Source organism: Aedes aegypti, chromosome 2 (genome assembly GCF_002204515.2).
Source record: "Aedes aegypti strain LVP_AGWG chromosome 2, AaegL5.0 Primary Assembly, whole genome shotgun sequence".
NCBI classification, from domain to species: Eukaryota; Metazoa; Arthropoda; class Insecta; order Diptera; family Culicidae; genus Aedes; species Aedes aegypti.
In genome coordinates this window covers 228,930,173-228,942,291 of record NC_035108.1, presented here as the reverse complement: position 1 = coordinate 228,942,291, position 12,119 = coordinate 228,930,173, and the positions used below count along the sequence as shown (strand labels likewise).

Below are 12,119 nucleotides of genomic sequence, written 5' to 3'. Positions count from 1 at the left end.
AACAAGGAGAAACATGTTTATTTGTCCCAGCTGTATTTAATGTATAATATATGAAGAAAAGTGCACGCCATCGTTTCGTTTCCTCTGTACTTTACTCACTAGCATGTGCAAGGAGCTGCCGTCATTGAATGATTTCTTGGCGAACAGCATTCTGATCCTGATTTGGCTGGAAAAAACGGAACTTATCGTGGATGATCCGTTATGCCTAATAGTTTGGTTCATCTTTTGCAGTTGATGTTAATAATCCCGATCAAGCCTTAAATGCTTCAACAACCAGCTCGATGGATACGTTGAAGTTTGTTTCTGCTCTTGAATCTCCGAATCAGCTCCGTTTCCTGCTTCTGCAAAAGGATGTATAAGTTTGAAAAAAAAACACAATATGATGATTGAGATCAACTCACCTTTAGCATTAGAAAGATCGCTGTATATCACAATTTTCTCTCCCTGAAGCTAGCAAAAACTTGTTTAATTTTCGAGGAGCAGCCGTTGAACATGGTGCTGTTACTGAAATAACATCACTAAGTTGCAAGAGTAACATTGGCATCACAAAATTCAAGCAAAAATATACATTTTGGAAATGCATTGAAAGGTATAAACTAAAAGATGGTGATGCTTATTCTTTATGATTTGCAATGATTATACAAAAAGAATAGCATGAATGTAATAAAAAGCACTCTAATTAGTATTTTCCGTTTTCTCCGTGTACCTCGTTCTCTTTTTGTTATTTATTTGAACGTATTCAATATTGTGAAGCAGAGCGACTCTGAAAATATCGACATTTTGTTGCGGTGTGCTAATCGGAGGCACCAGCTGTGCTTTGTTTTGATTCATTCAATCCCACGACGTCACTTCTTCCCTCCGTCTATGTGTCCTATGTAACAACAGAAGGAGGGGAAACGTTGAGCTGTATGTAGGACATTTTGCTCTCTCACTGATTCTCCCTCAATTTTCCCCCCGTTTTTATGACGGTTTCGCCCACATGATCATGTGTGAGTTTCCCACTGCATGACGTGGTGGTGGTGACGGCTGTGTTGCAATCAGCACCAGCCGTCGGTTGAAACAAGAAATTGCGGTGGGGAATGATGATGATGACGACGCCGTCCATCTTGTTGTAGGAACTTGAGAAAGGAGCCCACGCCTAACAAATACATATAGCTTCTCCTCCCTTCGGTGATTGATCGCTCTGAAAATATGTGTGAGCAAGTCGCGCATGTACGTTGCTCGTGTTGCTGCCGGGAAGCATATTTATATGCTTGATCGATCATGCACGATGTGGGGTATTTAGAGGTGCGGGCGAACATCAAATTAGTATTTGTGATAACATCAGTTTTGAAGTGGTAGTTGTGCAATGCCAACTTCGGCGAGCCGAAAGTTCACGAAATAGCCGAAGATGACGTCACGTTGAGAAAGCTGCGAACAATTTTTTTCGCAGCCTTGTCGTCACCATCAGCTGATCCTTTTGTTTACATCTTTTTCGTGACTAATACAAGCAAACACATACTAAGAGCCGGACCTGTTATATATGACATTGGATCATGCATCTGAATCAGATTGATACAATGACATCATGATGCTCAATACCAATCCCCTATATGCACGCAAAGCGCTAATAATATGAAAAGAAAAGTTGCAGCTGATCCAATCCAGCGAAACGGTAAAACATGGTTTGGCAAAATGACCAAAATACAGATTTGTGTAACTCATTCTCTTTTTGTCACTTGAGCGTTTTCAATTTTGCGAGGTAGTGCGACTCTGAAAATATCGACTGAAATGATTGAGAAGCAGTTATTATGGCATTCTATACATCTAAGTAGTGTCTCAGACACGCTTCTACAAATCATTCTACCTTTTAAACTCCATTCCAAAGCTTTATTCAGGAATGTCCAATGTAACATTAGAATCGTGTTTATTCATAAATGTTACATAGGACATGTGGTTGGTTCTCTGATCAAAGGTCCAATGTAACAATTAATTAAAAGTGATGCAGTTTTGAACATTGGTCATTTTGTTAAGCTTTTAATAGATTAATTTATTGTTAATATATAAGAACGAGTGTTCTAGTGTGCTGCTAAGTGGTGCAACGCAAATGATTTGCAATGATAATCTCGATTTGTTTACATTTGTTACTTAGGACGTTTTGAAAAGTTACGCGAGAATTGAGCTTGTCGTATAAGCCATTTTATAAGACGTTTCGAATCATATGTTTTTTGTTTGTTTACCAGCTTTGAAGCTTGCTGGCGGGCCCATTTATTTACGTTTATTCTAGCGCCACATTTGGAAGGAGCTCATTCAATAATGGCATGCAACGAGCTTTTCAATCATCCCCAGTAAAATAAAAATCAGCAGGCAGGGAAGAATTTATTTTATTTACTGGTAACATCAGACATGTAACCGCGTAGAAAAATAGCCAGAAAGAGATGAAAATGTCATCACCAACAAAAACGTTACCAGCGCCATTCACATATCATGCTAGTTATCAAAACAATAACAATGAGCGGCCCGCCAGAAAACGTCAACCGACTGTCTCGTAAAATGGCTTATTACTCCCTCAAACGTCACTTTGAATTCTCTGTTTATAAAATTTCGCTCTCTGATCTCTCTCTGGACAGCTTGAATGTGTCCTAGCTCGAATGACTTTCTCATTGTGAAATCGGCTAATACTGGGTCTGCGAGAAGTGCGTGGATCTATTCCATTTTAATATGACTGTGCCTGTGGATTACAACGCTGAGTTCGGTCAAAAGTTGCCGGAGGAGCAATTGAAAGGATCATGTCAGCATCTATTGATGGTTTTATTATTACGGCCGTAGTATACCCCTCAATAAAGAAGGTGGGCTAATAAGATGTATAAACTCGATTCCTAGCATCAAACCGAATAACATTGAAAACGACGATTCTGATTAAACAATTTTTTGAAACACCGATGGCGTCAGCATCTCGAACGCTTTGATTTTGAAGATTATGTGGGTGGCCAAAAGCATGGGAAGAAATACTCAACCGACAAGTTCGAAATGTTGCGCATGGAATGTCAAGTATTAATCCTTGTGTGTATATTAGGTACACTTTGATGTAATAAGTATATTCCTTGAATATTATTTAGACTATAAAACAATTTGTTACAGTATAAAATAAAAACAACAAAAATAAATATATTTTTTATTTCTGAGATTACAATACTTTCTCACGAGATCACGTTACTCTCTCACAAGCAACATAACCACAATCTCGAATGTTTGGCTCCGACAATCAGGCTCCCGCTTGACAAGCATTTTGAGTCAGACCGCAGTACCCAGGTTATTACTTCGCAGCACCAATCTGGAGTTCGCCGGTTGGACTTCCGAAGCGAAGTTTTGAACGAACTAACTGTCATTGCTCTGCCGGCTCGGCTTTTATCTCGAATGTTTTAGAAAACTGTCCAACATCACGTCGGCGGAAGAAGTTTCACCACAACGGAGGATTTGTCAGTTCGAGCGCGCCAAAATCCTTCCGATTGAAAATGTGTTGGCGGTGCTTAAGGTGCAACTGTTTGCTATCCATAAATGATGATCGATTTTGTAGTTTTGGGGATGTGATATCGGTTCTACCGGACATAGATGAACTGAAAGTGTATCAACATGCCTGTTGTTAGCAAGCATATGATCCGGATAGATCACCGAATGATCGATATGATATACACCAGAAATATTTTCTTTTCAACGATAGTTTGAACATAGATTGTTCATGGATGCCACGATGAGTCTATCGTAACACAAGTTCGTTGATAAAGAAGAGGAAAATGAGCGAAGTTCTTTTTCTGAATTTTATCGGGATGCACAATAGCCTCTATTTAGCCTCCAAAACAATTTTTGCTGTTGTAGGGTTCTTGGAGGCTAACTACAAAATGTTGGAGGCTAAGGTTTTGGAGCGTTTTGGGGACAAACTAATAACGCCAATCGAAAGATCAGACAATTTACAATCGAAATAAGTGTAAAAACTTTGAGTTTTGGTTGAAAATTGCGGCTAAATGACAAAAAACAAAATTCTCCTACCAACTTGTATGCAAGTTTGGAGGCTAACTACAGACATCACGAAAACTGTGGAGGCTAAGGTTTTGGTAGAGTGAATTGATAAACCCAGCACACGGAAAGTTAGCTGGGATCCAGACGAAGCGATTGAGGCTAAGAAGTCGAAAATCCGTTGATATTTACTAAACTTTTTCGGAAATCTACGGATTTTTATAATTTTAATGGATTTTCAAGCATGGGTCCCACTAAAAGTTGGAGGCTAAGGTTTTGGCAGAGTGAATTGATAAACCCAACACACGGAAAGTTAGCTGGGATCCAGACGAAGCGATTGAGGCTAAGAAATCGAAAATCCGTTGATATTTACTCAACTTTTTCGGAAATCTACGGATTTTTATAATTTCATTGCATTTTCAAGCATGGGTCCCACTAAAAGTTGGAGGCTAAGGTTTTGGCAGAGTGAATTGATAAACCCAGCACACGGAAAGTTAGCTGGGATCCAGACGAAGCGATTGAGGCTAAGAAATCGAAAATCCGTTGATATTACTCAACTTTTTCGGAAATCTACGGATTTTTATAATTTTAATGGATTTTCAAGCATGGGTCCCACTAAAAGTTGGAGGCTAAGGTTTTGGCAGAGTGAATTGATAAACCCAGCACACGGAAAGTTAGCTGGGATCCAGACGAAGCGATTGAGGCTAAGAAATCGAAAATCCGTTGATATTTACTCAACTTTTTCGGAAATCTACGGATTTTTATAATTTTAATGGATTTTCAAGCATGGGTCCCACTAAAAGTTGGAGGCTAAGGTTTTGGCAGAGTGAATTGATAAACCCAGCACACGGAAAGTTAGCTGGGATCCAGACGAAGCGATTGAGGCTAAGAAATCGAAAATCCGTTGATATTTACTCAACTTTTTCGGAAATCTACGGATTTTTATAATTTTAATGGATTTTCAAGCATGGGTCCCACTAAAAGTTGGAGGCTAAGGTTTTGGCAGAGTGAATTGATAAACCCAGCACACGGAAAGTTAGCTGGGATCCAGACGAAGCGATTGAGGCTAAGAAATCGAAAATCCGTTGATATTTACTCAACTTTTTCGGAAATCTACGGATTTTTATAATTTCATTGGATTTTCAAGCATGGGTCCCACTAAAAGTTGGAGGCTAAGGTTTTGGCAGAGTGAATTGATAAACCCAGCACACGGAAAGTTAGCTGGGATCCAGACGAAGCGATTGAGGCTAAGAAATCGAAAATCCGTTGATATTTACTCAACTTTTTCGGAAATCTACGGATTTTTATAATTTCATTGGATTTTCAAGCATGGGTCCCACTAAAAGTTGGAGGCTAAGGTTTTGGCAGAGTGAATTGATAAACCCAGCACACGGAAAGTTAGCTGGGATCCAGACGAAGCGATTGAGGCTAAGAAATCGAAAATCCGTTGATATTTACTCAACTTTTTCGGAAATCTACGGATTTTTATAATTTTATTGGATTTTCAAGCATGGGTCCCACTAAAAGTTGGAGGCTAAGGTTTTGGCAGAGTGAATTGATAAACCCAGCACACGGAAAGTTAGCTGGGATCCAGACGAAGCGATTGAGGCTAAGAAATCGAAAATCCGTTGATATTTACTCAACTTTTTCGGAAATCTACGGATTTTTATAATTTTATTGGATTTTCAAGCATGGGTCCCACTAAAAGTTGGAGGCTAAGGTTTTGGCAGAGTGAATTGATAAACCCAGCACACGGAAAGTTAGCTGGGATCCAGACGAAGCGATTGAGGCTAAGAAATCGAAAATCCGTTGATATTTACTCAACTTTTTCGGAAATCTACGGATTTTTATAATTTTATTGGATTTTCAAGCATGGGTCCCACTAAAAGTTGGAGGCTAAGGTTTTGGCAGAGTGAATTGATAAACCCAGCACACGGAAAGTTAGCTGGGATCCAGACGAAGCGATTGAGGCTAAGAAATCGAAAATCCGTTGATATTTACTCAACTTTTTCGGAAATCTACGGATTTTTATAATTTTAATTGGATTTTCAAGCATGGGTCCCACTAAAAGTTGGAGGCTAAGGTTTTGGCAGAGTGAATTGATAAACCCAGCACACGGAAAGTTAGCTGGGATCCAGACGAAGCGATTGAGGCTAAGAAATCGAAAATCCGTTGATATTTACTCAACTTTTTCGGAAATCTACGGATTTTTATAATTTTATTGGATTTTCAAGCATGGGTCCCACTAAAAGTTGGAGGCTAAGGTTTTGGCAGAGTGAATTGATAAACCCAGCACACGGAAAGTTAGCTGGGATCCAGACGAAGCGATTGAGGCTAAGAAATCGAAAATCCGTTGATATTTACTCAACTTTTTCGGAAATCTACGGATTTTTATAATTTTATTGGATTTTCAAGCATGGGTCCCACTAAAAGTTGGAGGCTAAGGTTTTGGCAGAGTGAATTGATAAACCCAGCACACGGAAAGTTAGCTGGGATCCAGACGAAGCGATTGAGGCTAAGAAATCGAAAATCCGTTGATATTTACTCAACTTTTTCGGAAATCTACGGATTTTTATAATTTCATTGGATTTTCAAGCATGGGTCCCACTAAAAGTTGGAGGCTAAGGTTTTGGCAGAGTGAATTGATAAACCCAGCACACGGAAAGTTAGCTGGGATCCAGACGAAGCGATTGAGGCTAAGAAATCGAAAATCCGTTGATATTTACTCAACTTTTTCGGAAATCTACGGATTTTTATAATTTTATTGGATTTTCAAGCATGGGTCCCACTAAAAGTTGGAGGCTAAGGTTTTGGCAGAGTGAATTGATAAACCCAGCACACGGAAAGTTAGCTGGGATCCAGACGAAGCGATTGAGGCTAAGAAATCGAAAATCCGTTGATATTTACTCAACTTTTTCGGAAATCTACGGATTTTTATAATTTTATTGGATTTTCAAGCATGGGTCCCACTAAAAGTTGGAGGCTAAGGTTTTGGCAGAGTGAATTGATAAACCCAGCACACGGAAAGTTAGCTGGGATCCAGACGAAGCGATTGAGGCTAAGAAATCGAAAATCCGTTGATATTTACTCAACTTTTTCGGAAATCTACGGATTTTTATAATTTCATTGGATTTTCAAGCATGGGTCCCACTAAAAGTTGGAGGCTAAGGTTTTGGCAGAGTGAATTGATAAACCCAGCACACGGAAAGTTAGCTGGGATCCAGACGAAGCGATTGAGGCTAAGAAATCGAAAATCCGTTGATATTTACTCAACTTTTTCGGAAATCTACGGATTTTTATAATTTCATTGGATTTTCAAGCATGGGTCCCACTAAAAGTTGGAGGCTAAGGTTTTGGCAGAGTGAATTGATAAACCCAGCACACGGAAAGTTAGCTGGGATCCAGACGAAGCGATTGAGGCTAAGAAATCGAAAATCCGTTGATATTTACTCAACTTTTTCGGAAATCTACGGATTTTTATAATTTTAATGGATTTTCAAGCATGGGTCCCACTAAAAGTTGGAGGCTAAGGTTTTGGCAGAGTGAATTGATAAACCCAGCACACGGAAAGTTAGCTGGGATCCAGACGAAGCGATTGAGGCTAAGAAATCGAAAATCCGTTGATATTTACTCAACTTTTTCGGAAATCTACGGATTTTTATAATTTTAATGGATTTTCAAGCATGGGTCCCACTAAAAGTTGGAGGCTAAGGTTTTGGCAGAGTGAATTGATAAACCCAGCACACGGAAAGTTAGCTGGGATCCAGACGAAGCGATTGAGGCTAAGAAATCGAAAATCCGTTGATATTTACTCAACTTTTTCGGAAATCTACGGATTTTTATAATTTTAATGGATTTTCAAGCATGGGTCCCACTAAAAGTTGGAGGCTAAGGTTTTGGCAGAGTGAATTGATAAACCCAGCACACGGAAAGTTAGCTGGGATCCAGACGAAGCGATTGAGGCTAAGAAATCGAAAATCCGTTGATATTTACTCAACTTTTTCGGAAATCTACGGATTTTTATAATTTCATTGGATTTTCAAGCATGGGTCCCACTAAAAGTTGGAGGCTAAGGTTTTGGCAGAGTGAATTGATAAACCCAGCACACGGAAAGTTAGCTGGGATCCAGACGAAGCGATTGAGGCTAAGAAATCGAAAATCCGTTGATATTTACTCAACTTTTTCGGAAATCTACGGATTTTTATAATTTTAATGGATTTTCAAGCATGGGTCCCACTAAAAGTTGGAGGCTAAGGTTTTGGCAGAGTGAATTGATAAACCCAGCACACGGAAAGTTAGCTGGGATCCAGACGAAGCGATTGAGGCTAAGAAATCGAAAATCCGTTGATATTTACTCAACTTTTTCGGAAATCTACGGATTTTTATAATTTTAATGGATTTTCAAGCATGGGTCCCACTAAAAGTTGGAGGCTAAGGTTTTGGCAGAGTGAATTGATAAACCCAGCACACGGAAAGTTAGCTGGGATCCAGACGAAGCGATTGAGGCTAAGAAATCGAAAATCCGTTGATATTTACTCAACTTTTTCGGAAATCTACGGATTTTTATAATTTTAATTGGATTTTCAAGCATGGGTCCCACTAAAAGTTGGAGGCTAAGGTTTTGGCAGAGTGAATTGATAAACCCAGCACACGGAAAGTTAGCTGGGATCCAGACGAAGCGATTGAGGCTAAGAAATCGAAAATCCGTTGATATTTACTCAACTTTTTCGGAAATCTACGGATTTTTATAATTTTAATGGATTTTCAAGCATGGGTCCCACTAAAAGTTGGAGGCTAAGGTTTTGGCAGAGTGAATTGATAAACCCAGCACACGGAAAGTTAGCTGGGATCCAGACGAAGCGATTGAGGCTAAGAAATCGAAAATCCGTTGATATTTACTCAACTTTTTCGGAAATCTACGGATTTTTATAATTTTAATGGATTTTCAAGCATGGGTCCCACTAAAAGTTGGAGGCTAAGGTTTTGGCAGAGTGAATTGATAAACCCAGCACACGGAAAGTTAGCTGGGATCCAGACGAAGCGATTGAGGCTAAGAAATCGAAAATCCGTTGATATTTACTCAACTTTTTCGGAAATCTACGGATTTTTATAATTTTATTGGATTTTCAAGCATGGGTCCCACTAAAAGTTGGAGGCTAAGGTTTTGGCAGAGTGAATTGATAAACCCAGCACACGGAAAGTTAGCTGGGATCCAGACGAAGCGATTGAGGCTAAGAAATCGAAAATCCGTTGATATTTACTCAACTTTTTCGGAAATCTACGGATTTTTATAATTTTATTGGATTTTCAAGCATGGGTCCCACTAAAAGTTGGAGGCTAAGGTTTTGGCAGAGTGAATTGATAAACCCAGCACACGGAAAGTTAGCTGGGATCCAGACGAAGCGATTGAGGCTAAGAAATCGAAAATCCGTTGATATTTACTCAACTTTTTCGGAAATCTACGGATTTTTATAATTTTAATTGGATTTTCAAGCATGGGTCCCACTAAAAGTTGGAGGCTAAGGTTTTGGCAGAGTGAATTGATAAACCCAGCACACGGAAAGTTAGCTGGGATCCAGACGAAGCGATTGAGGCTAAGAAATCGAAAATCCGTTGATATTTACTCAACTTTTTCGGAAATCTACGGATTTTTATAATTTTATTGGATTTTCAAGCATGGGTCCCACTAAAAGTTGGAGGCTAAGGTTTTGGCAGAGTGAATTGATAAACCCAGCACACGGAAAGTTAGCTGGGATCCAGACGAAGCGATTGAGGCTAAGAAATCGAAAATCCGTTGATATTTACTCAACTTTTTCGGAAATCTACGGATTTTTATAATTTTAATGGATTTTCAAGCATGGGTCCCACTAAAAGTTGGAGGCTAAGGTTTTGGCAGAGTGAATTGATAAACCCAGCACACGGAAAGTTAGCTGGGATCCAGACGAAGCGATTGAGGCTAAGAAATCGAAAATCCGTTGATATTTACTCAACTTTTTCGGAAATCTACGGATTTTTATAATTTTAATGGATTTTCAAGCATGGGTCCCACTAAAAGTTGGAGGCTAAGGTTTTGGCAGAGTGAATTGATAAACCCAGCACACGGAAAGTTAGCTGGGATCCAGACGAAGCGATTGAGGCTAAGAAATCGAAAATCCGTTGATATTTACTCAACTTTTTCGGAAATCTACGGATTTTTATAATTTTAATTGGATTTTCAAGCATGGGTCCCACTAAAAGTTGGAGGCTAAGGTTTTGGCAGAGTGAATTGATAAACCCAGCACACGGAAAGTTAGCTGGGATCCAGACGAAGCGATTGAGGCTAAGAAATCGAAAATCCGTTGATATTTACTCAACTTTTTCGGAAATCTACGGATTTTTATAATTTCATTGGATTTTCAAGCATGGGTCCCACTAAAAGTTGGAGGCTAAGGTTTTGGCAGAGTGAATTGATAAACCCAGCACACGGAAAGTTAGCTGGGATCCAGACGAAGCGATTGAGGCTAAGAAATCGAAAATCCGTTGATATTTACTCAACTTTTTCGGAAATCTACGGATTTTTATAATTTTATTGGATTTTCAAGCATGGGTCCCACTAAAAGTTGGAGGCTAAGGTTTTGGCAGAGTGAATTGATAAACCCAGCACACGGAAAGTTAGCTGGGATCCAGACGAAGCGATTGAGGCTAAGAAATCGAAAATCCGTTGATATTTACTCAACTTTTTCGGAAATCTACGGATTTTTATAATTTTATTGGATTTTCAAGCATGGGTCCCACTAAAAGTTGGAGGCTAAGGTTTTGGCAGAGTGAATTGATAAACCCAGCACACGGAAAGTTAGCTGGGATCCAGACGAAGCGATTGAGGCTAAGAAATCGAAAATCCGTTGATATTTACTCAACTTTTTCGGAAATCTACGGATTTTTATAATTTTAATTGGATTTTCAAGCATGGGTCCCACTAAAAGTTGGAGGCTAAGGTTTTGGCAGAGTGAATTGATAAACCCAGCACACGGAAAGTTAGCTGGGATCCAGACGAAGCGATTGAGGCTAAGAAATCGAAAATCCGTTGATATTTACTCAACTTTTTCGGAAATCTACGGATTTTTATAATTTCATTGGATTTTCAAGCATGGGTCCCACTAAAAGTTGGAGGCTAAGGTTTTGGCAGAGTGAATTGATAAACCCAGCACACGGAAAGTTAGCTGGGATCCAGACGAAGCGATTGAGGCTAAGAAATCGAAAATCCGTTGATATTTACTCAACTTTTTCGGAAATCTACGGATTTTTATAATTTAATTGGATTTTCAAGCATGGGTCCCACTAAAAGTTGGAGGCTAAGGTTTTGGCAGAGTGAATTGATAAACCCAGCACACGGAAAGTTAGCTGGGATCCAGACGAAGCGATTGAGGCTAAGAAATCGAAAATCCGTTGATATTTACTCAACTTTTTCGGAAATCTACGGATTTTTATAATTTTAATGGATTTTCAAGCATGGGTCCCACTAAAAGTTGGAGGCTAAGGTTTTGGCAGAGTGAATTGATAAACCCAGCACACGGAAAGTTAGCTGGGATCCAGACGAAGCGATTGAGGCTAAGAAATCGAAAATCCGTTGATATTTACTCAACTTTTTCGGAAATCTACGGATTTTTATAATTTAATGGATTTTCAAGCATGGGTCCCACTAAAAGTTGGAGGCTAAGGTTTTGGCAGAGTGAATTGATAAACCCAGCACACGGAAAGTTAGCTGGGATCCAGACGAAGCGATTGAGGCTAAGAAATCGAAAATCCGTTGATATTTACTCAACTTTTTCGGAAATCTACGGATTTTTATAATTTTATTGGATTTTCAAGCATGGGTCCCACTAAAAGTTGGAGGCTAAGGTTTTGGCAGAGTGAATTGATAAACCCAGCACACGGAAAGTTAGCTGGGATCCAGACGAAGCGATTGAGGCTAAGAAATCGAAAATCCGTTGATATTTACTCAACTTTTTCGGAAATCTACGGATTTTTATAATTTCATTGGATTTTCAAGCATGGGTCCCACTAAAAGTTGGAGGCTAAGGTTTTGGCAGAGTGAATTGATAAACCCAGCACACGGAAAGTTAGCTGGGATCCAGACGAAGCGATTG

The 12,119-nt window shown here is 39.3% G+C and overlaps 1 long non-coding RNA gene across 1 annotated transcript; it reads right to left on the bottom strand.

The window, feature by feature from the left end:
• Nucleotides 1-699, bottom strand: LOC110675555. The gene is made up of 2 exons (XR_002499594.1): nucleotides 402-699; nucleotides 1-341 (listed from the first exon to the last, which is right to left on the bottom strand). It is a non-coding gene; the product is annotated as an uncharacterized LOC110675555 (long non-coding RNA).
• Nucleotides 700-12,119: the final 11,420 nt, after the last annotated feature.